Raw genomic sequence first — 26,097 nt, forward strand, 5'->3', positions numbered from 1 at the left:
ATTTCCTTCAGGCAACCACTACCAGTAATTAGCCATAAAAATCTTAAACTTGAATGGTCTGGATGGAAGAAATGGAAAGAAGAAAGAAAGTCTCCGAACAAAAACAAATAAGTACAAAGTTAGTTATCAAGATTGTAAGCGTTAAAGAAACGAAACGATAATTTCACACCTTCACTCAAGTCTTCGGTAGTATAGTGGTCAGTATCCCCGCCTGTCACGCGGGAGACCGGGGTTCGATTCCCCGCCGGAGAGTACTCTTTTTTTATGTTTTTTTTGTCGGTTTATGTTATGATTATGATAATGTTATTATGCTTTTTAAACAAATGAACTTAATTTTTATTTCTTAACTTTTTTTTTTATTATTATATTTTGGAAAATATTACTTCTACTCCTAATTCAGCAAGTAAAGCATCTTTGTACCTACCTAACCTACTTATACTTATTCTGTATTTGGGTACAATAAAGTATAATAAACTATTCAAAATAAAAAATATTGAGGAACGGATGGGCCCAATCTTTCCCTTGACGACATTTTTATTAACTTAGAGTGTCAACAGAACCTAACCGATAATTTCAACCAAGCGCTCACATCTTCGGTAGTATAGTGGTCAGTATCCCCGCCTGTCACGCGGGAGACCGGGGTTCGATTCCCCGCCGGAGAGTTCTTTTTGATATTTATTTTTTATAGTTTTTCTATTGTAACTTATCTACTACTAAAAGTAATAAATTAATTCTTATCTTTGCACTACACATCTAAGAAATAATTTTAGTCTAATGATCACAACAAAAAGCGCCTGCTGTTTATGTTATAGCAAACATTATTTTACTCGACTAAAAGCGTTTGCTAGTATTTTCTAAACGAACCTCACAAAATTCCAGATTATAATTAAAATCCGTGAACAGGGAATATCAATTATTTTCAAGTGGAAATCGTTCTTTATCGCTTCTTTCGGCCTATTTTTATACGGCCGAGTTAACTTTGAAGGAAAAAATTAACGACTTTTTAATGAGCTGTGATTTTGGCAAGGGAATTTTGGTATGGTGCCTTCTTTGTTAGGTAGGTACCTAGTTACTTAAACATTAAAAAGTAAGAATAATACAGGGTGTTAGTGACATCGTACCGAATACTGAGGGGGACGATACAGACCATAATAATATTATAAGTTAATATCAAGTGGCATTTTCGCCAAATTCATAATTTTGATATCAACTCAGAATCATAGTCTGAATCATCCCTCAAAGTTTTCGTTACCATGTGACCGAAGTGTATAACACCCAGTATAACTAAAAAAAAGTTGAAATGTATTGTAGCCTGCTACTTACGTCGAGATACCAGACATGAAAATATTTTACGTTGTTTGGTCGAGTTCTGCGTTCCGACAGAGATGTTGTTAATTATCCTTTCTGGAGTCTTAGAATGATTCCAGCCACTAGTCAAAATTTCCAGGCACTAAGTGTTGGAATAATCTAAAAGTAGTAAAAGTAGTCAAAATTATAGATGGCGTTAGGTAACCTATTAGTGAAGTAAATTAAGCCGGAGCTTTTTAACTCTGTACAGAATCAGAAAAGTACCTACTTTAAAACCATTTTTTGTTTGAATAAAAGAAACATCAAACTTTTTTTTTATTTCATCGAAATATTTATTTACGCCATCAATTTTTTTTGGTTTTATATAAATGATATAGAAGGAAAAATTGAAGGGAAGAGAGGAAGGGGTAGACCTAGGATAACATTTATGAAACAAATAAAAGAGAAGGTGCAGGTCGTGTCGTATCGGGAGGTGAAGGTTTTGGCGGGAAGAAGAGAGGAATGGCGGTTACTCCACCGACAAGAGCGCAGCTCTTAAATAGAGAGAGATAAATGATATAAAAAAACAACCCCTATAAAAGAAAAAAACATCAAAGTCGGACCTGTCCCTGGCAAGAAACGCTTCAGTAACTGACTCCACTGTAAGTATATTATAAAGTTCACCACTAGATATTTATTATAATTAAGTAGAATACTAAAACCAATAATAAGTCTTCATCCTAGACCTAATCCTTACTAAGCGTATTCACACGAGCGAAAGAAAAAAATACTTACCACTTTTGTTGATTGTAATAAAAATAAACAAGATCCCTTAAACGTCAAATTAAAACTGAAATAATTATTTTCAAATTGAATCTCTACTAAATTAATTTCGGCTTAAAAAGTGCTAATTCTTCCCGGTGAGGTAATTTTATTCTACGCGTTTTAATAATTCATAAGGAGGACCATTTGCGGGGCCCACATTTTCTATTTACATTTTTATTTCGAAGTGGATGGCGGTTCGAAGCCATGTCTTGTATAATGAAATGTCAGCCATATCCTAGAGTGAGATGAGAGAGGAACTGGAAAGAACTACACTGGCCTGCAAAACTAAGTCCTACACTTTTAAAATTTCAATGAAGGACTTTTCAGGCTATGTTCCCAAAAAAAAATATAAATGGCGCTGAAATCATTTTCCTTCATTTAACCTTCTAACCTCATGGATAACTTTGTAATATTTACCTTTGTTTATTTATTACTCGGGTTTATAAATATTTAATTATTCAAAAATTAAAATTAATTATAATCTTATAATTGTGGTGTTGGAGGAGGATGGAAAGAATAAGTTGGACAGAAAGGGTTACAAATGAGGAAGTGCTAGTAAGAGTAAGGGAAAAGAGACAAATACTGAGAATTATTGAGGACAGAAGAGGCAAGATGATTGGACACCTAATAAGACACGACCAATTTATTAAAAACATCATAGAAGGAAAGCTAGAAGGAAAGAGAGGAGGGGGAAGACCAAGAAGAGCTTACATGGAACAGATTAAAGAAAAGGTTAACGTCGTGTCTTATAGGGAAGTCAAGGAATTGGCCTTTGATAGACTGGAATGGAAAATGCTGCACCGACAAGAGCATGGCTCTTAAATTGATGATGATGATGATGAATTGTTTATTTATATATTATTTTATTTATTTGTACACAATAAAACAGACACAAGAAACATACAAAGAAAACAGATAGTACAGGCAAGCTTATTATTTTATTGTATTTTACCTTTGTTTTTGTGTATAAACAGACGGACACCACCTATTCTAATCAAAATAAAGAGGAACAATACGAGTAAAGGTAGCAACATAATTCTATACTACATACTCTTATCCAAATATCAAGTACTAAACAATTATTTTTATAATATAATGCTTCTGTCATTACATTAAATTTTTGAATAATTATGTACCCGAGTAATGAGAAAATCTGGACATCGACATCAGCTATATAATTTTTGGGGAACTTGGCTTGGAAAGTTACTCATTTTATCTATTTTTATTATATTTAAAATAAAAAATAAAACGTTTTACAGATAATTCTATCAGCTTTCTTTGTAACTATTAAACTAGGTATACATTAGTGACAATTTGAGCCCTTTTAATTTCGAAAGTTTATCTTGTGTCTTTGAGAACCGTGGTAGCCCAGTTGGTAGAACGCTTGCCTCTGAGGTTGGAGGTTCGAATCTAGCACAGGCCTAAACCAATGATTGTCGAATTTGTTTTCGAATTCATGTTTGGATCATAACTGACTATCACGTACTCAGCAATGAAGGAAAAACATTATGAGGAAACCCAATGCATTTTCAGAGGTATGTGACCTAACCTGTATTGGGCTGGTTTTCCCTTAGCGGGTTGGAAGATCAGACAGGCAGTCGCTTGTGTAAAAACCGGACCTGTCAAATCTTCAGGTTAGGTAAGCGGACCCTGTGAAAAAGGGATGATAATGCTTGGGAGATGATGAGTTTGTGTTGTTAAAAACTTATTATATTTTTAATGTGCATTACATAGTTTTGCAAGCCAGTGTAAAAGAGAACTTCGTGAGTGGAGTATAGAACTTTACTGTCGGATGCAATCGTTGAATTTGTTCCGTGTCTATCCAATGGTCCTTTAGTCGATTTAAAGAATTGGTTCCGTCAGTTGTGTTGTGTGTGTAGTTGGAAAATTGTCGGAGTTTTGTGCGAAGATTTCAGGACCAGTTAGCAAGTAGTAACTTACTGCTAGTTAAAGATTTGTGGGGACTTTTTTTGTTTGTTTGTATTTAGAAAGCAATAAAAAATTATTGCATTCCAAAAAAAAATATACACATACCTACTTTATATAAAGCATAAGCGAGCTTATCACTAATGGCGATTTTTTCCAGCTAACCTGAAAGATAGAAACTTTATGTCTTAACAAAAAATAGCGAAGTAAGTTAATAAGTCACATAAATTTTGTATACTTATGTTTATGTTAATGCACCGCCCCGATTCTTTTCTTTAACTTTCACCTTAAGGTTTCCTGGAAAAATTGCTGTCAAGAAATAAGGCTACTCACTATGTTTCTTTTGTTTGTTGTATTGCTTCTGTGTTTGAGCAATAAAGGGTTTTGTATTGTATTGTAAATAACAACTAGAATTTGGCCAGCTCAATAACACCAAATTTACATTAAAATAAATATACATTATTCATTATTAGCATAAGGCTTGATTTTTGTTAACCTATAGCTATACATTTTTGACGTGACTTATTGTAGATTTGCCGCAGATGGCATTAACTACTTGGCCGGAGGGTATAGGTAGTTATACAATAAATGTATTTTAATTTGATTTTTAGATACTTTGTTCTTGACAGTACTTAAACGTAACATTGTGCAATTTAATGTTATATTAAAATATGCAATTGATGTACCCATCGGATTTTTCTAATCATAACAACAAATTAACCATTCATTCTAAATCGATCTAGATAGACTTCTGTCTCTAACTTGACTGGCACCACAACTTTATCAAACTATCTGTCGAAGTTTATCTCAAACACTAAACCGAGCCACTTATTCAGACCTCCCATTCATCCCCACCACATAACTAGAACCCGTTGAACCGTAAAGATGGTAATCAGTTTGAAACTCTCTGGTAAACTATTTGAATAATATTCTTATTACCATTACACATACAGTCGGTTTCATATTCCACGCTGTCTTCCAATTGTCTCGTTCCTTAGAGATGCAATTTAAGCGCAGAATGGTGCAGACGTGCACTTGTGTAAAACTCGAATTCGAAGTCACTATTCCTTTCAATTCTCGATATGGCGCTATCGATGGCGAGACTTCACAGAATATGTATTGTTTAGTTCTCAGCGAAAACGATCATTACATAGCTTGCTCTACAGGCTATTTTCTATATCTTTTTTCGCCACCTAACCCTTTGACAAACAAACGGACAGACGCAAAAAAGGTTAAGGGGATATTAATTGGAAAGCGCTCCCATACAGAAGCAGAAAATTATGTACTTTTAATCATATAATAAAACTAATAGTTATTTCATATACCTACTTATCTATTGTATATATTGATTTAATAGTTTTTTGTTTCTTTTTATTGTTTTCTCTCTCTCTTATGTTATTTTATTGCCTGAGTGAAATGTGTATATGGTCGTAAGGCCCAAAGTTCTTTTAAAATCCAAATCCCATTGTTTAACTATTGTGTCTGGTTTTTAGTTTTTATAAATATTTATAGTTTTTATTTTTGTAATTATATCGAATATAGCAATATACACTTGTCGAGCTAGCGTGCAAAAAATTATGTATTACACCCCTGGAAATCCGGGCCTTACGAGGATATGCCAGCAAAGGCAAAATTTAGTGAGACGTAATTTGCAACTATAACTGCAGCTATTATCTATAAGTGTATCTAAATTTATACACAATAAAAATCTTTATCTTTATACTGATAATACTTGTTTTGATGTATTAGAAATATTTTATAATGCACTCAAGATGTTTCTAATTTTAAACACCTAATATAAAAAGTACATCTCACAAAGGGAAATATTTGACTTGTATCCAGCAAGTTCAAAGGTTATTCACGAAAGTGGGTACTTTTTTTAAATATTTAATGACATATTTAGGTTCAGAAGATTTAGGGCCCTATTTCACTAGGACTCCATGGTAGCCTCACCACCGGAATATTATTCAGGACTCGTTTGCCGTGGTGATCTGGTGCAATAGGGCCCTGAAATAATTTAAAAGCCTACATTGGTGACACAATGCAACGGTGAACAAACAGGTATTTAATAATCTCCAACTTTGGTAGACTTCTTAAATCGTTTGTTTAATAATAATATTATAAAATATATTTTTGCAAAGATAACTATGCGAGAAGAAATGATTCAAACTGAGATTTGGACCCTTCCAATCAACAGTTTTTTTGTCGTGACATATTGTAGATTTGCCGCAGATGGCATTAACTACTTGGCTGGAGCAATCAACAGTGTTTGCAGATAGGTACCTAGTGATTAAATCAAGCCTTTTATCTAAAACTTGTATGCATACAGCAGTGCACACTTTTAGCTCCGACCTCGGGCCTAGTGCTCTGAATATATTCAGAGTGAAGAGAGTGAGAGGTGTGAATGTCAAGAATGGTAAGTTGCTCTATTTTGTTGCGTATATTAATTACCTACAGTAATTACGATACGATTAAAGATAAAATAAAGAATAGTGGCGTATTTTGTAGAATGTTAAGTATTTACCTATTGAAATAAAAAAGGCCGTACAAATCGGAGGTTAAAAAAATGAGTTACCTAAACAAAACCAGATGAGAGGCAGATAAATACAACCCAAAACTCAAATCCCAATCTTCTTCTATGATGTGGGTTGTGTGTGAGGTGGATGACAACTTCAGCAACTCTGGTATTCTTAACAAAACTCCTGTGGCGTACATCTATATCGAGCTAGACTTATGTTGATTCGAGGCCTGAGATGGATAATATGAACCATAATAATAATGTTACATCATTATCACCCTCGTACACAGACAGTAACTCCTATGTAAACAATTAGGACATTTTCGCGAAGTATAGACTAGATTGTCAATTAGCCTATTTACTTGACTACATAAGGGCTTTGTTATTTTAGCAGTAGAGCAACTTACACTGTGATGCGGTCGGTATGCGCGGCGTTGAATAGGTAGCGAGGCCGCGCGGGAATATTGCGCGCCTCGAGACGTGCGCCGTACTATGTTGATGAGCTCACATAACACACAGGTTTCCCTGCTAAAATAACTAGTTATACAGCCCACCTTTAATGATCTTACGAGCTTGGTATAGCAGGGGAGAGGCATGGCCAGTCAAAACCCTTTTTTTAAGTGATGCTGATTTATATGGTAGTAGCCGTAGGGATGTAAAATATGCTCAACTTAAAGTGTAATGTGGTTGAGCTCACATAAATCCCGGATTTCCGAGCTAAAATAACTAGTTACTAAGGGTGGGGAAGGATACGAATTCTATACGTAGCGTTAGTATGATTTCTATGGATATTAATCAACAATACCTCTTTCTATATTAGAAAGATAATAATCTGAACACACGTTGTTTCTTTACTCTATGAGTGAACGGTAAAACATAATAAGATTACTTACATTATTTCTCATAAGGTTAGTAATAAAAAGGGCATGTTACAAACATTCGCTTTGTTTGAGGATATAAATCATGCTGCTTTCACCTTCCCGACTCCTGTAATATATAGCCTGCCTTTGTTTTCTTTGTGAGCCCCAGTAAAGGACATTTTAGTGAAATAGTTTTGTAAATGTTGTGTAGGAGATAATGAAAATTATACATAAATACCTATAAATATATGAACGGGTAATATTTTGCTTACAACAACATTCACGTTTCCGGAATACGGTAGTTTCCAACTAGTCAAATAAGTTACTTTTTACTAAACGTCAAAACACGAAATAACTTTGAAAATCGTATGAAAAAGCAACCTGTGACGTCATAGAAGAACGTGACAAAAATGTCGCATTTATTTAAATAATTTAAATAGAATAAAGAAAACGTTTTTTGACACTTTTATATAAGTAAAGTAAATAAACTTTATTACCTCCACAAAACTTACATTGGTACTTAATAATATAATAACAATGTTGTTACACAATACAGGTATTGTAGAGGCTGGAGCCTAAACTAGGATAACCTGTATTTTAGGACTCCAGGTCTCCACCTCCGGAAAACAATAATGGCAAGTAACATTATTAACGATTCCCAAGTATTTGCAGAAGGTATACAAAATAAAAAAAAGGGAAATAACAATAAAAACAGCTGCAACTGAAGTGTGTGTGTGTGTGTGTGTGTGTGTGTGTGTGGTGTGTGTGTCTATGTGTATGTGTATGTGAGTGTGCGTGTGTGTGTGTGAGTGTGTGTGCGACTAAGTGCAAATTCGGTGGGAACCAGCCATATCTGTCTTTATTTAGTAATTGGAATTTCATAATTTGTCTTTGACCTAGGAAACTACCCAATTGAAGGCCATGTGATGCCACCATAGTCTCGCCACCAACAAAATGTATGCAGTTGTAATGTAGACTCTGGTGTCAAGATCAGTCATAGTGTTTATACAACATTTTTGTTTTGTAGAAGAATAAAACGACAGCAAACCGACAACGCCACCTGTCGAAAGCTTCTTCTGCTGAGAGTGCGGTAGAATTTCATTTTGTAAGTTTTAAAATGACTTTGTATGTTAACTAATATTATAATTATTATTGAGTGAGTTAGAGACAACAGCCTCCGTGGTCTAGTGGTTAGAGCGTTAGGCTCACGATCTGGAGGTCCGGGTTCGATTCCCGATGGGGACATTGTCGTAAGGACTTTTCAGGCTTGAATCACCTGATTTTCCGAAAAAGTAAGATGATTCCGTGCTTCGGAAGGCACGTTAAGCCGTTGGTCCCGGCTATTAGCCGTAAAAACACCTCGACCAACCCGCAGTGGAGCAGCGTGGTGGAGTGTGCTCCATACCCCCTCCGGTTGATTGAGGGGAGGCCTGTGCCCAGAAGTGGGACGTATATAGGCTGTTTATGTTGTGTATGTATGAGTTAGAGAAACAAAACTGTGAACTGTGATTTTTTTGTTTTTTAACTGTGTTTTTAAGTATATTTGATTTGATTTGATTTTGATTTGATTTAATTACTAATTTTTTAGACGATTAGTGGACATGCCACTAATATTAGTATTTCTAGAATTTTAAGCCAGCCTTTTTTTAATTTATATTCACATTTGTATCAAACTGATAAATAAACAATTAAAATATTTTTTTTGTAGCATACCATACAGTATTCAAATATATCAGTAAAAACATTTGTGTTTCTGACTGTACTTTATAGCAAAAAACGCCTTTAATTGAGTTTATCGTACCTACTCAGAATCGGGGGCATACGCTATGGAGCCGAATTGGCTTGCACAGCGATCAAAAAAGGTGCATCACTTCGCGACAATGATAGTGACGAATCGTCTAAAACAGACGTATGAGGTTCATGATTATACATTATGTTGGTTGCCCAGTTGTTGTGAGTCACTATAATGTCCTACAGGGTTTTTTACCTAATTATAGTTCGAATTCCGCGACTTAAGCGTCAAAATGTAACATTGTATAGTTACTTTAACACTACATGGATAGATGAAAGTTTATTAATCATAAAGAATTATTATGCACTTTGAAGAATTGCGTCTGTATAGAATATGTATGAGAGACCCATATGTTACAACGTGCTCTACTTTCTGATGAGTCTTGCTTACAAGAAGATCGTGAATTATGTATTTTCTCCACTTATAATACTAGTATGGAGTAACTAATATACCTAACTACTAAGTACGTGAAAATACTAGCTTTCCATTCGCGACTTCGGTTAGCAAATCAAATAAATTATACCTACACCTCTACAGCAATTCTTCCAGGTGACTACGTATATTCCCAATTGGGTTAGTCCAGGTACATCGATTGCAAGATGACAGGTGGTGAGTCGTAGATAGATATAGAAGTTACTAGGAGACAATTTGCAGCCACGCTTAGTTCTGGAGTCATGTCTCTTTCTAAAATCGCTATCTAAGTAGATAAAATCGAATTACTACAAATGAACTGAACGGATCCGTGATAACCCCGCTAGGCTAGGCTCCCTAGCCAGAGACCGCGTGGCTTACATCACGGGTTTGAATCCCAGCTCGGTACTAAATTTGACTTTATGACTTGGATATTAATGATGGATCACAGATTGATATCACGTAGTTAATAGACCTGCCTCTTATTAAAGGGACTGAAACATAGCTGGCAAGGTGTGGATGTAATATCTATAAGTAATAATACTACGTATAGAACGGAAACTGTTCGGTTTCCACCAGCGACTGAGCTAGGTTTACCTCACCCCCTTCGATTGTACTTTAGTCTTCAATCATATGGCTCTCAGGCGTCACACACACAGATGTGCGCGTACGATATCGTCAATGTGTAGTGTCTGTGTAATACGAGTTGTTTTGTATGAAGTGTCCGGGGTGTGTCCGCCGGTGAGGTATTGTCTGTAGGCAGACAATACAAAATAGTTTCATGCGGAAACCTAATGGAGCTCCGTGGTTCTTTCGTTATTAAAATCTGCTCATTAACCTAGGTCTGCCAACCATTACTCATGGCCCAAATTAGCTTTAACACTCGGATACCGACCCCGCCGGCGTGGCCGACGACTCCTTCACTCAGCGCTTATTGCTACCGATTCACTGGGGCCGATTAATTCTTTCAAATATTTTCCTGTCAGATGACGCCCTGAGCCGCGGTTCGCGCTCAACCCTCAGGCCTGTTGTCTTATTTTTTATCGGGTGAGAGCCCTCAGCGCTCCTCATTTGTCCGGCCAAGTAGTTAATGCCATTGGTAGAAAACCTACAATAAGTCGCGTCAAAAAATAAAAATCCGCTGGGAGCAGAGAGTTGCCGTTCTGTACGTAGTATTATTCCTTATTCTATGGTTTCCGGCTTAGAGAAATTCATTTTACTGTACTTACTTACATTTTAGTGTTCTGCGTCTAATAAGGTAGAACTAGACGCTTAACCAGGTTCCTTGGTGTCTGTCTGTCCGTTATATAGCCCATAAAGGTTACATCACCTACAAATGTTTACGTTGAACATTTTATATCTTAGCGTTTTACTTTTGGGACTTTTGGGACGATTCGAGAAAAGCTACATAGTGGAGCAGCGTGGTGGAGCAACGAAGCAGAAAGGAACAGGAAATATTTATACAGGCTGCTCATTAATACACAAATACACTCTCACTTGTGACCACCAAAGGGAGAGAGAGAGAGAGAAAATATTTATTCAACAAATTGTGACATACAAAATGTTACAAACAGAGTAAAAGTAAAAACGCTGTTTTTCAGTCGCTCCTTAATTTTCCGTCTGTTCGATCCCGCGAAGCTGACATCAAGGGGTCCGTTGAACCACAAATAAATAATCATAGTTAGGAAAATATGTAGCAAAATTTTATGCAAAATATATAACGTAATGTGTATAGTAAAATAATAAAAATATTTATTAGTTGTGACCTCCTAGTAAGTGTGAAACACCTGTGTCCAAAGGTCATGGGGGAGCATTCCTCCATATCCATAAGTAATTATAAACTGCCTATATACGTCCCACTGCTGGGCATAGGCCTCCCCTCAATCAACCGGAGGGGGCATGGAGCATACTCCACCACGCTGCTCCGCTGCGAGTTGGTGGAGGTGTTTTTACCGCTAATAGCCGGGACCAACGGCTTAACGTGCCCTCCGAAGCACGGAATCATCTTACTTTTAGGACAATCAGGTGATTCAAGCCTGAAAAGCCGTTAGCAAACAAAGGATAGTCTCACAAAGTGATTTCGACAATGTCCCCATTGGGAATCGAACCCGGAACTCCAGATCGTGAGCCTAACGCTCTAACCACTAGACCACAGAGGCTGTTCGTAAGTACTTATTGGTACCAAAATGTCTGAAGCACACATCGTATTATAAGTGAACAATATAGAAAAGTATAAAAACAAACGCGTGTGTGTGTTATAACGTATCTGTAATGTATGTTGATTTTGTTTATTTTTATGTTAGTATCAAATGTGATACAATGTCTTAAGATAGTTTATATGAAACATATAGTATTGTAATTATATTCAGCATATTAATTTTTTCGTCTTACCGTCCATGTATCCAATAAGTCATTGTCATAATTCAATGGAAAAGGTCATGTAAAAACATTTTTTGTCACATCTCGTAAACCGAACTTACAACTACTCAAGTTTCGTCTTCATCGAATCATTTCTCGTAACAGTTACTCCAAAAGTTGAGAATATATGGTATATTATACGAAAGTATGGTGTTATAAACTATTACAGCACTTTACTTAGGTTTTCTAGGCTATCTAGATAGTGTCATTCCGCGGGCACGGCTGTGTAAGATCGATTGCGCGGACCATCTGGCGAGGCGTTCCCTTTAGCTCAGATGCAGGGTATTAGTGACATCGTAACGAATACTGAGGGGGATGATTCAGCTCATGATTCTGACTGGAATTTTCCGTTGCAAAGAGACATTTGCAAAATGTCAAGTTTGGTGGCGTACTTTCATATTATTTTTTCGTAAAAAATTGGGTTCCGACATGAGAAAGGATCCTTTTGGATCCTTTTAATTTTGATTGGACACCCACGTATCAAAAGTGGCTCCAAATAGTTTCTTGAATATTTGTAGTTCTGCCCACCTCTTCGAGGAATACGGGCGTGAGTTTATGTATGTATGTGTTTCCGTTGCAAAACTTTTGAACTGAGAATAATTTAAACACGATTTTCACTCAGAATCACGGATCTCTACCTCTCTGTTATGGGCACGGTGCTCGTGATTCTGAGCTGATATCAAGTGCAATTTCCCGTCGTTTGAATATAATTAGAAACAAAAAAACATGAATTTTGTGACGGAACATTCCAATTGTTATTAACTCGGAATCATGAGCTGAATAATCTCTCTCAGCATTCGATGCGGTGTCACTAACACTCTGTATAAGACGATACCTACTATACTGTCTATGTACTATCTATGTAGTGTTAATTGTACATAAGTAAACTATGACGTAATAATAGGGAAGTAATCTAGTTAATATATTATATATCACATTGTCCTCGATTCCTGCAGACACTTAATTTTATTTTAAGTTATACCTGTCATTTTTTTATTCGCCTAAAAGAAAAGGAACGTATGATTGACAACTGTTAATTTTAAAATGATAAAATAACACGGGCAAATAAAATATGCATCTCGATCATATGCAACATAATTCTGTCGAGTTATTGGCCAGTATATTGTGAAAGGGTTTTTAAATATCTGCCTAAAATTGATGTAAGTATGTTCCAAAAATTGTATGCCTGTCCTGTTCCTCTTCGGCAGATAAGAAAATGACAGGTATAACTTAAAATATACTGAGTTGGTGCGTACCAGAATTAGTACAATTATGTACATAAATTAACTCAAGACCTTCTGATTGGGGAAAAGAAGATACTTAAAAGTCAGAAGACAATTTGCAGGCACTTAATGAAAGATGAGCTGAAGGGTTAAAAAGCTCGCATAGAAGTAATTTATCTAGAGAAACAACATTTTCCTTTGCTTTTTTACACGAATTGCTTAAATAGGCTATCTGTCCTCACATCACAATGTAATTTAAGAGCCACGCTCTTGTCGGTGTAGCATTTTCCATGCTACTTTTTTAGGGAAAATTAGTGCAGTCTTTTCTCTCTTGCCTTCCGCCCCGCAGTACTCTGTCTGACGCGAGTGGGATGGCGCCCAGAGTAGTCTATTTCAAAGGCGTACTAGAACATATGTCTTAATGTTCTAAACAACGAACATTGTTGCAATTCATCTAAAAATCAATATTGCAATTTGACATTTGCGCATATAAAAGTTAGTGCGCCTTGCCCTTTTTAACCCCCCTGTCTTCAAAACTGGCTGCAAGTTGCCTCTTTATTACTTGTAACTCCGCCCATTTCGTTCACACTAAAATTGTCCCGTGATAAAGGCATAGGGTTTGGACACACCAAGTGTTTCGAAATAGGAATTCATTATTCAACCCTTACCTTTGATGTTAGAACCTCCCTTCATATGTACTGGTTCGCGATTGGTATAAGTAATAAATAAGTTAAGTTTATCATCATTGCCCATAGTGTTATACCGTACTTCATAGGGTCCCATCGGACCCGTAAAACCAGGCCTGTCTTGATTTGACTGGTCCGGTTTTTTACAAAAGCGGCTACAGGCCTGACCATCTGATCTTCCGGCCGGAAGGAAAATCCATCCCAATAAATTACAGGTTAGGTCATATTGGTACCTCCGAAACGCATTTTCTAGACTAACATTTAGGTACGTTTGATATAGAACTAGAGATATGTATTATATTATATAAAATATACTTAGATTTATAATTAAAAACGGATATAACTGATATTCAGCGTATCTACTTAACGTAGCCTGCGCATCACATTTCTCTGGCCAGTCTAAAAAGGCCACATTGAAGGTTGCCAGCTCGTACAGCAGGGAGACGGCTATCCGTGGCGGTTCATTAATATTAGTACGTAATTGTTTAAAATATAAGGAACGAACGGATATTGTAAGTCTCTCAGTTGAGCGAACTGTTGAGCTAGCCTGTATTGAACTCAGCCGGCTTATTGTATTGAGCGTATACAGACCCCCCGCTTCATCTTATGATCTATTTGAGAAAGTTATTGATGAAGCTTTATGCAAATTATGTAATAAAAGCAAACATGTTATCGTCTGCGGTGATTTTAATATTGATATTCTGGAAAATTGCTCATTAAGTACTACATTCAAATCTTTATTTCTGTGTTATAATCTTGTAAATCTTTTTTCAGAACCAACCCGAATCACGTCACAGTCCGCGAAATGTATCGATAATATTTTTAGTAACTTAGAACCTTGTGATAAATTAATAATTAATAAATTAAAGTCAGATCACTGTGGTCAACAAATATCTTTCAACTTATTTGTTGACCGCTCACTGAAAAAGGATGTTACATGCAATCCCATATCAAGTAGTCGTTTAGAACAATTCAAAGATAATATGTCAAACAAATTACCAGAACTTCCTTACTGTGATGACCCAAATTTGTTATATAACTCCCTATTTAATCTAACAAAATCGGAATTTAATAAAGTATTTAAGGCAAAAACAATTAAGAAAGCAGACACACCAATTTTTAGTGACTGGGCGACGGTAGGAATTTATAAGAGTAGAAACAGGTTGTATGAACTTTACGAAGAAAGAACATACAATCATAGCGTAGCTTTTCACGACTATGTAAAACAGTATTCAAAAGTTTTCAAACGTGTTTGCGTTACCGCGAAGGCAATGTTTGTTAGCAGTAAAATTAAAGGTAGCTCAGATATTATTAAAATGACTTGGAAAGTTATTAATAGCGAAACTGGGAAAGTCAAAGCACGCGATCTCGAGTATCAATTACAAATTGACGGTAAACTACTCACAAATGATAAGCAAGTTGCTGAAGCTTTTGAAAAATTCTTTACTGACATTCCATTTTCGACTACCAAGGACTTGAAGTCATCTCCTGCACTCGCTCAATCACTTGTAAGGGAGCACATAGATACGTCCAAAGTAGATAAACTAACATTTACACACGTGAGTCCTAGGGACGTCTTAAGAGCTTTTAAATCTTTAGAAATCAAAAAGACTGCAGATCTTCATGGTCTCTCTGTTAAAGTCATTAACTCCGTGATTGATTGCATAGCTCCCTATCTATCATGTATATTTAATAAATGTGTAGACAATGGTGTGTTTCCAGATTTAATGAAGCACAGTAAAGTCATTCCATTGTTTAAAGCTGGTAGTACTTCTGACCCTACTAATTTTAGACCAATATCTATACTACCCACGCTTAGTAAAATATTTGAAAAAAATTTATTACTGCAATTACTTCAACATTTCAATTTAAACAATTTAATGTCTAATAAACAATTTGGTTTCACAAAGGGTCGCTCAACAACCGATGCTGGTGTTGAGTTAATAAATCATGTTTTTCAGGCTTGGGAGGAGTCCAAAGATGCTATTGGTGTCTTTTGCGACCTTTCCAAAGCCTTCGATTGCGTTTGTCATGATATCTTGATCGCGAAACTTCGTCACTATGGAATAACTGATAATGCCATCGCTCTTTTGGAGTCATACCTTAGTGGCCGCGTTCAGAGGGTTGATGTGCATGGCTCCAGATCGTGTGGATCTAACGTCACTATAGGCGTCCCGCAGGGCTCAATTCTAGGTCCATTTCTATTCCTAGTTTACATAAACGACCTACCTAGTCTTGTAAAACATGAGGTGGTGCTGTTTGCAGATGATACCTCCTTACTTTTTAAAGTAAAGAGACGACAAGATTCCTTTGACGATGTAAACAACGCCATTTCAGAGGTAGTGGATTGGTTTACTGTAAACAACCTGCTACTTAATGAAAATAAAACAAAATATGTTTATTTTACGTTATCGAATGTTAGTAGGCCCCTCGATTCTATTATTGTAAAAAATAAGGAATTGGACCTCACGGATACTGCTGTATTTTGGGAATTACTTTGGACGCTAAGTTGCAATGGAGTCCTCATATTGATAAGTTGTCCAAAAGGCTCAGCTCAGCAGCATTCGCGGTCAAAAAAATTCGTTTAATAACCGATGTAGAAACCGCGCGATTAGTTTATTTTGCCTACTTCCACAGTCTAATGTCGTACGGCATCTTGCTGTGGGGTCATGCTGCAGATATGAACAGCATTTTTGTTCTGCAAAAGCGAGCCATTCGGGCGATTTACAAATTGGGACCCAAGATGTCACTTAGAAATAAATTTAAAGAAATTAATATTTTAACTTTGGCATCACAATATATCTTTGAAAACTTAATATATGTAAAAAAACATATAGGATTATTTGCAAAAAATAGCGATCGGCACATTGTTAATACCAGGAACAAAAATAAACTTAATCTAAAAATCAAGGTTTATTTATTTATTTATTTATTTTATTGGAAGACCAACAGCTAATATTACAAAATAATAGTTCATACTAAAAAACAAACAGCCATTTACAGGTCCTCACCAATAGACACAACTTGGTTGCAATTTAAAACTGGTTTTCACTTTCAGTAACCCTCAGTGGAGCAAAACAAAAACAAACAAAATATTATTTATTCATTTTTTAATTTAGCTGCTTAATATCAGTTCCCATACAGGTAATCCAAGCATTCACATCATCTACATAATCACTAATCTAATAATAGTATAAGATTAGGTTAAGGTTAGGTCTGACTATGTAGATCATAGCCTTTTTTTTACAAAGTTTTTGTGTAATTACTGTCTTAAAACTGTTCAAAGGTAAATTCTGAATATCAAAAGGAATCTTATTATAAAAAAAAATATATAAATTTCCCCTTAAAAGCTTTACTAATTTTGTACATTCGACTGACATGTAAAGCAAGTTTATTTTTATTCTCACTATTAACTATTTTTTGTGTTTTTGTGAGTCTTTTTTGCTTGTATTATTCCCAGTCCAACAGAGAAATAACAAACTCACTCGCTTGAAGTTTATACGTTAAACTACACACGTTGAGGTAATGTGGTTGACTTCATAAGCGATGTGGTAACCGCTGTTCAGTCACAGACTACATACACAGCTGATCATGTCGCAATCGATTGATCAATGCGATTGAACGGGATAGGAATGCAGTTATTAGTATCGAATCCGATTACGATAGATCTTGAGAGGTAGACTGGATAATTTTAAGGTGTGGGAATGAGGAGCTCGGTGGCGCAGCGGTAAACGCGCTCGGTCTGCGATTGTAGAAGTTAAGCAACTTTCGCAAAGGCCGGTCATAGGATGGGTGACTGATTATTTATTTTCTATGTAATACGGGTGATGACCTCCATGGTGCAGAGGCGGAGATGAGAGTCATCGGTACGGCAATGCAGGACGGAAGGGGCAAGACACAGGGACTGTAACCTGTAATTGTCAGTATTATTCAGAGGCGGAGGACAGGAGAGTTCTAGTACGGTTTTGAAATAGACTAGTTTGGGCGCCATCCCACTCGCGTCAGACAGAGTACTGCGGGACGGAAGGCAAGAGGGAAACCGCTGTCCTATTTTTCTCTAAAAAAGTAGCATGGGGAATGCTACTCCGACAAGAGCGTGGCTCTTAAATTACATATGATGTAATAAATATAACATTTATAAATTACATTGTGATATTTACGTTAGCTTCTTATAAGTTATAGGTTGGGTACTGTGTTTAAAAGAGATGGTAAATATAACGAAGATATACAAAGGACAGTAAAATTGAGTAAGTCAGTGAATGGGGAAAAAAAAACATAAGTGGATATAGGTTGGAGTGTCCTAATAATTTGCATACGGTAAGAACCACATTCTTGTACGAAGTGTCCGGGCGAGAGTCGTTATTTCCGAACATTTTCACTTAAACTCCATTTTATTTCTTTAGAAAAAATACGTTCAACCAACAATATAACTCGTGCGAAAACAACATGGATAATAAAAGCTCCACTTGAAAATGTATACGATGACGTCATAAAAAGTTATGGCGACAAACAGTAGGTAGAACATTTATGACATTCATTTCGAGTGATGAAGTTTATATTGTTGTATCTACTGTGGGTTTATTTTACTTCAGCTTTCGTCTCACTTTAGATGAAACAGAGAATGAATAAAAATCGTTTATTGTAGACGTAAGGAGGTACATATTCTAAAGGAGTGGAAATAATTTGTATAACCTTATTACATACATACTAAAACACGAACAAACAAAACACAAACAACTAAAACAAAAACATAAACAAAACAAAACATAAACTCACGCCCTTAATCCCTAATGGGGTGGGCAGAATCACAAGCAATCAAAGACAACTTGCAGCCACTTGCTTTCTTGCTTATAACCTTATTCATATCTAAAAAAATAATATTAAAAATATTAAATTTTTGGTTAAAAGTAAGCTGTCGCGAAACCATGTCGCATTAACTTTTCCGACAAATTAATCCGTAAGTATCATTAAATGTCAAATATGATAGTGCGACAGGGTTCTAAAGTGGGCTCATGATTGTACATCCATCACAAGATAAACTAAGTACTCACACCTCATCGAGCTTTCTGTTATAAGAACATGATAGGTGGTGAGCCGTGTCACAGTCTATAAGCCAGCTATGTTATTAAAACTGCACTTAACGTGAATTAAAAGATAACTCAATTTGCAGCTTTCACTCTTTAAGAAAACGTAGAGTAAAAGCCAAAAGCCGAAACTCCATTTAAATATAAGGAAAATATCAACCACCCGTTTTCTCCATCCACTTTTCTTTGCCTGTATTTGAATGCTATACGAGAGGAAAACTCAGTACTTTTTCTCGGTCCCTTTTTAATCTAATGTTTCTCAGTCACAAGAATCCCTTCAAAAAGAAAGAAAGTGAAACGACAACCTATCTGGGGGCACAAGAGTGCCCCTACCAAGACTATACTATGCTTTAGATTTTATTGGTAGGTAAAATTCCCGATTTTGACACTCTCTAGCTCATTGACTCACTAACGTAATCATAATTATAAGGTACTTCCAGATGTCTAAGAAGGTTGAAATTTAGGATGTAAGCTAGTATTAGTACACAAAGAACAAGGAAATTCTAAATATTGGAACTTTCACCCCCCAAACACAGACAATTTTTTTAATGCGACCAAGTTGTACAGCGATTGTATTGAACGTAGTTGCGGACGGTTCGCATTCTTCATTTAGGGTATTCAGGAAACCGTCTTTTAAGTTTATTTTACATAAGATAAGATTCTTTATTTGCCATAAATGCAGCGTGACAGATGTTACAAGAAATATAGTTTACCGTGCATTTAAAGTACATAAATCAAACAAAATTTATAAAATTTAAAATATAAAAGTGTCAATTCATACAAAGGTCATATAATGAAATTGATTGTTGTACAGATTTAAATAAATGTAATTAAATTAATTCACGTAAACCAAATTCAAATTAATAAAAGTCAAAGTTAGCATTACTTACTTACTCATTTTATTACTGAGTGAATAAATACGTAGTTTGTAAAATAGTTTCACTTAAAGTAGAACTATGGCAGCGCCGTCATAGTGAGTTCGTACGCCAGAAGATAGTTCCTGCCACTTCCAATCTTTGACATTAAGTATGAGATTAAGTATTTTGTACGACCGTACGACGTTTAGCTGCTTTAGTCATAAACTTTGACATGGTTCGCGCTGCTGCGCACGGCGCGATGCCTGTGCCTAAGCATCTGACAAAAGTGAAATCCCAACAAAAACATTTTCATGTAAAATGTTGCCAAGACGAGATCACTTTTTCTCACTTTCTTTTCTATTTTATTTTTCTTGTACAAAATGTTCTTTCTCGTATAAAGTATTAGCTCGCTGTATAAGCATTATCATCTATTCCGTAATGTCCGAAGGTTGGGGCCTGGTGACCTGTAACACAGGCCTACGCCTATCACAGACACCAGTCTCTCGCCTGCTTTATTAACCTGTACCCGTATTCTTTGGATATTGTACTCAAGTTCGAAGCTAGTGAGAGAAATAAACATTATTTTTATTTATTATTATTTATCTTTATATATTGATAATTCTCTCCGAAGAGGTTCAAGTGGCACGGGCCGTAGCCAAGTGCTTTTATTGTATCAGCGATAAAAACTTCCTGACGATGCGGCATGTATTTAGCATTACTGCTTTTTGAAGAAGTGTGAGTGTGGATGGATGCATGTTGAGAGTTTGGAGACTAGTGTGGAGTGTTTTAGGTATGACGCCTGTGGTGGAAACAACGATGGGTACCGTTTTAACAGTTCTTACTTGCCACTGTGTTTGGATTTCTATAGCAAGGTCGGTGTATTTGGCAATTTTTTCAGCATGTGTAGTAAGTAAGTTGTGAGTATTGCATACGGCTATATCTACAAGCAATACGGTCTGATTGATTTTGTCAAATAATAGTATATCCGGTCTATTGAAATGAACTGTTTTATCAGTGATGATGGTTCTATCCCAGTATATTCTATATCTATCGTTCTCTAATACAGCTTGTGGTTTATATTTATAATACGGAACTTTTTCTGTAACAAATTTATATTTAAAGGCTAGGTTTTGGTGAACTATTGCTGCTACTTGGTCGTGTCTATGCTTATAATCTGTTTGGACTATAGATTTGCATGCGCCTGTGATATGCTGTATTATTATTTATTACTTCCATCGCAAAGTTAAAAAGTTATCAGATCTCATGTAGGGCCAAGGTTTTAACTCTACACGCCCATTTTGACAGTCCTCCATAGTCCAGCTAAATAGTTTAAATTGCTATAAAATGTGGAGCGTTTCCCGTCTGAAGGATGAGTCATGAAAAAAAAGCAGCCAGTTGGAAAAAGGCAGTTTTGATTGAAAAGTTTTCTTCTTCCCGATCTTTAGAGAATAAATATAACACTATGATTTTGCATATAACCAAAACAATAAGTTTGTTTACTCTTAAGGACACTCAATAGAAGCAACAACTGATGGGAGAAATAGGCAGTTTTATTCTCATTTATTCGTTTATTGAACAATAAGTTCTTAGTAAACTCAAATCTATTCTACGTAACACGAAAAATCTGGCAACGTAAAATATTTTCTAAAACTTGGACAAAATATTTACACCCACAAAAAGGTCCGTTGGATGACAAACGTCTAATATTGTAACATTTTTATTATAAACGGGGATATATTGACGAAGGGTCGAAAGGTAGAAGTTTTGCATATTTTATTCGGGTAAAGGGTCAAATCGGGTCAATGCTCATTTTTTGCTCGATAATGAAATGTTCCTCTACACGCTTTTGGGCCTTACATTCCTGGTCGGCAAGTTATAAAAGTTCTACAACTTGTCTCATGTATGTTGTGAGATCAGTGGCCGACCTAAAAACCTTAAAAAGTCGTCTTTCAATTCGATGACAATTCTTTTAATAATCAACCTACATTTTATCAGCCCAATATATTGCCGCGGCAACAGCATAGACGGAAGCGCTGTTCAGCTCGGCAAGCAAGTTTCAGTGACAGGGTAAATAGCAGTCAAAGACCCCTGTCATGGCTCATGTACTTATTTACTTGTTCGGTGGTGAAAATTCACAGAACGGTCTCTAAATTATTTCAGGGCTGGGTATTAGATGTTATTCATACTTTGTTTTATAAAATATTTAATCGCATTTACCTGTGGCTTAAGACAAGGAAGTGTTAGGCGTCAATATGTGCTCTACAAAATGTGTATGGTCAATTTCCAAGTAAAAACTTAATCAAAAACCGAATAAAACTATTGCGTTCGTTAACAGAAAATCTTCGAATCGATTTTCCATGCCCCTCAATAACAGTCTAACTCTTTTACAAGATTTTCCTTTGACGTGAATTTAAAGTAACATTCTGTGTGTGACGTGAATTAAGTATGAAAGAAGCCTCGTCTCAACTTGTAACTTTCAGGGCTTAAAAGCTTTTTCAACCGCACGTCTCTTGCATGAGACCGTGAAAAACCGAGGAAGTTTTGCTTGAGCTCTAAGGCTGTAGGCGTACCCCGGAATTCATACACGCGCATCTATACGCGTTACGTCTGACGCCCATAAGATTGAAGACTAAAGTGAAAGGGGAAGTAAAACGGGGGGGGGGGGGGGGTAAACCTAGCCGCTGGTGGGGAGCAGGTAGTTTTTAAACTATAAAGATAAATAATTGCTTATATTGTTATTAACTTATTATTAGTTATTAACCGTTGACTTTTCTTTTTTAAATTTTAATTTTGACCTGTTATAACATGACACGATATTTTGGAAATGTAAATTTTAATGTTGTTGATTTTAGAAAGTTTTATGTTTTGAGTGCATGCCAATGGTTTCAAGCTAAATTTGTATTATACTTTTTATTGTAAATTTATATTTGCACGCCTGCAAGCAGGCTGAATACACTAAGGACATCATATTACTTATTAAGACCATTGTTCATGCAAATAAACGATATATCTAGTTGCCATTCTGTAGTACAGTACGTAGTATTTATTATTCCTTATTGCGTTTAGATTTCCTTCAACCAGTGCTTATCGCTAGCGAGCTAGGGTTGATTAATTCTTCCAAATATTTTTCCTCTCAGACGACGCCCTGAGCCGAGGTTCGCGCCGAGGTTGCCCAGTTGGGCACCCTCAGGCCTGTTGTCTTAAACGTTGTACCAAGTGAGAGCCTTCAGCGCTCCCTGTTTCTCCGGCCAAGTAGTTAATGCCATCTGCGGAAAATCTACAATAAGTCATGTCAAAAAAAAAGATTGCGTTAAGTTCCGTATTTGTTGCGTAAAGGCGAAGGAATGGAACAGGAAAGGAAAAATACCTTCTGAACTTTGAAGCATTCTGATGGTTCAATTTAGCTAGATTCAACTGATTTGTGTCTAGAAATCTCGGCCTTAGGTTAAAAAAAAATTTGGACTATTATTTCGATTTGGTAATAAACAATCCGTTCCCGGTAATCGGATGTATATAGGTTGTTTATTTAGATAAATATGTATCTATGTATATAGCAAAGATGTCCGTTGCACGCTAACATTTTGTAAAGAATATGAAATAAAAAATAAAATATAATAATTATTTAGATAAACTGTCTTAAGGGGCTTCTACGTGGGGCCGAAGCCAACACGTAGAGGCCCCCTACGTGTTGGCTTCGGCCCCACGCACGCTTTCCAAAGGTCCGGGACTCCATAGGCCCGAGATATGAAAACGACATATTTCCTATACTCAAAGGTTGCCTTGAAGAGATTGCTACCTAAGGCCGCCTGTTGTACTACCTATCTAATTATAATAATGTATTTTAATGTTTTAAGTACAATAACAAGTTTTTACATTGTTTTGTATTGAATATGTATACATAAACTAATTACTTTAATTTTCAATAATAAACTGTTTATACGATCGCAAAGTATATAGGGGCCTTAAGATAATCTGGTTGCCTGGAAGAGATTGCTACTTAGCAATAAGGCCGCCTATTGTACTAATTCTATTTCTCTTTTGTTTTGTATTTTGTTTTTTCCTGTTTGTGCAATAAAGTATTTGTTATGTTATGTTATGTTATAACATAACATAGTAACACAAGGGACTCAACTGAGTACAAATGACTAACCTAAAAGATCCAGAGTCCTGTAAAACAGTCGACATAGATCATTGTACCTAAGTGGAAATCCATGGTATTTGCCTAGCCTGTCTTATCGATTCCGTAATCAATATGAAGTAATTTTCATCATCACCAACGGAATCCTGGAGAAAGAAGAAATATGTTTTACTAGCTTTTGCTTGCGGCTTCACTCGCGTTAAATTCGGGGTAACAGGGTTCCCCTTTCCTAATGTACCAATTTTTAGCTTCCTACTTACAAAACTGCGAAAAGTTCCATATAAAGTTTCACCCCCTCTGTGAAGGGGTTGTGGGTAGATTTCCAAAAAAAAGATGCAACATTTTTTTGTTAGTCACATATAGTCCGCATACCAAGTTTTAGCTTTTTACTTGGAAAATTGCGGAATGTTCCATAAGAACTTCCACCCCCCATTTTAGGGAAGTAGGGTGGTAGAAAAAGACAAAAAGCAGTATAGTCATTTTCTATCCCCTCAACTATCTCTACTTAAAAAAATCAAGCCAATTCGTCGCTCCATTTTGCCGTGAAAGACAGTGAAACAAACAGACAGACACACACAGGCACTTTACGAGTAGCATTTCGTATAGATTGATGTTATAAAATTGAAGATGAGCTGAAGGAATTCTGAGATGGTTTATCCCAATCTTGCGAACTTCCTGTGCTTTGACTATCAAACAATCTACGTAAGATGTCATTTTAAAGCATAATACGAGTAAATTACTTATTTATTGAATATTTAAATGTAAAATTATTAGGAAGACTTTGAAGGACGGACTTGCCCAAATTATAGATGTCCTTAAAAGAAAAGGTTTAGTACGATTTACTCTGAACCGGCGTGCGTGTATAAAACGATTGATGGATGTGGATGAAGCAAGAGGAGTGGAACAGGATCGGAATCAATTTAATTCTATAGTCTCTGCTTACACCAGTGGGAAATAATCGTGAGTTTACATGTGACTAAAAGTGATCTAAAGTGATCTTCCACGATATTTATTTTATTTTCGTCACGACACTCGCATAAATCACTAATACGTACTCGACATTCGAAAATCTACATACAAGCTTCCTTGTCAATCAGAAACAAGCTCATATCACATTCAGTCAGATCAGCTTGCACTGAACGAAATCTGTGTCAATTAAATTGGGTTCGAGTTTCGCGCACAATAATCCAACTTACCCCTAACGAGCCTAGAGATAACGACAAAATGATTATTTCTGAAGTATGGTAGAATATCTAGAAAAAGGTACAAAATGGGTCATATCTCCTAAACCGTAAATAATCGCTGAACATACACGGGGGTGTTTCTGGCTAGCTAATGAGCCCCTCTATCAAATTTTTCATTTTGAACGTGATTTTCTGGGCCACCCTGTATAATGTATTTGACTGGGTCAAAGGTAAATTATAAAATGTTAATCTAGGAATAATACCCAGTCTAAGGTGATCAAAATCAATCTCATTTAGCTATATTTAGACTCATTTTCGAATTTTATTTATTTATTAAGTAACAACGAGTACGATGTTTGACCGATTTTATTGATGACGTCACTTGACAGTATTTCCCAAAAACTCCAAAGAAAACTTTCGTTTTGACAACTTCCAATACTTTCACAATCTAAAATGTAATTATCCGCCAAAATAGACTATTGGAAACCGAATTACCAACTCCGTGTAAGTTTTTTATTACGTCCGCCTGTAACTGGTTTCACAAAACCGGATTTTTCCGCCCCTAACTGGAACGACTAAACTTTTCAACGCTGTAGAGAACATTTTAAAACTTTCCCTTCGCGCTTGTAGTTCCTTACGTATCGCACAGTTTGTATGTTAAAACTTTTATAAAGTTTTGTTAAATACAATTTATAAAGATACAATGTTAGTGTTTGTGAAATACAGATACAGTAGTGACCGGGCCCAGCTGTACCTAAATAACAATTAATTACATGACCTTACATTACAATTACATTCGTAAGTATGTACTATGTGACTTTGAAATCATGAAGTGTATAAATAATTACTATTACAACTCGAGGAGCTCGGTGGCGCAGCGGTTAACGC

The 26,097-nt window shown here is 36.0% G+C and overlaps 1 long non-coding RNA gene and 2 other non-coding genes across 3 annotated transcripts in view; 2 read left to right on the forward strand and 1 right to left on the reverse strand.

The window, feature by feature from the left end:
• Nucleotides 1-26,097, reverse strand: part of LOC126377269 (uncharacterized) — an 80,883-nt gene that overhangs the window by 53,726 nt on the left and 1,060 nt on the right. The window lies entirely within an intron of this gene.
• On the forward strand, nucleotides 181-252 carry Trnad-guc (transfer RNA aspartic acid (anticodon GUC)). Its single transcript has one exon. It is a non-coding gene; the product is annotated as a tRNA-Asp (tRNA).
• Trnad-guc (transfer RNA aspartic acid (anticodon GUC)) lies at nucleotides 591-662 on the forward strand. The gene has a single exon. It is a non-coding gene; the product is annotated as a tRNA-Asp (tRNA).

This window comes from Pectinophora gossypiella, chromosome 22 (genome assembly GCF_024362695.1).
Source record: "Pectinophora gossypiella chromosome 22, ilPecGoss1.1, whole genome shotgun sequence".
Classification (NCBI taxonomy): Eukaryota; Metazoa; Arthropoda; class Insecta; order Lepidoptera; family Gelechiidae; genus Pectinophora; species Pectinophora gossypiella.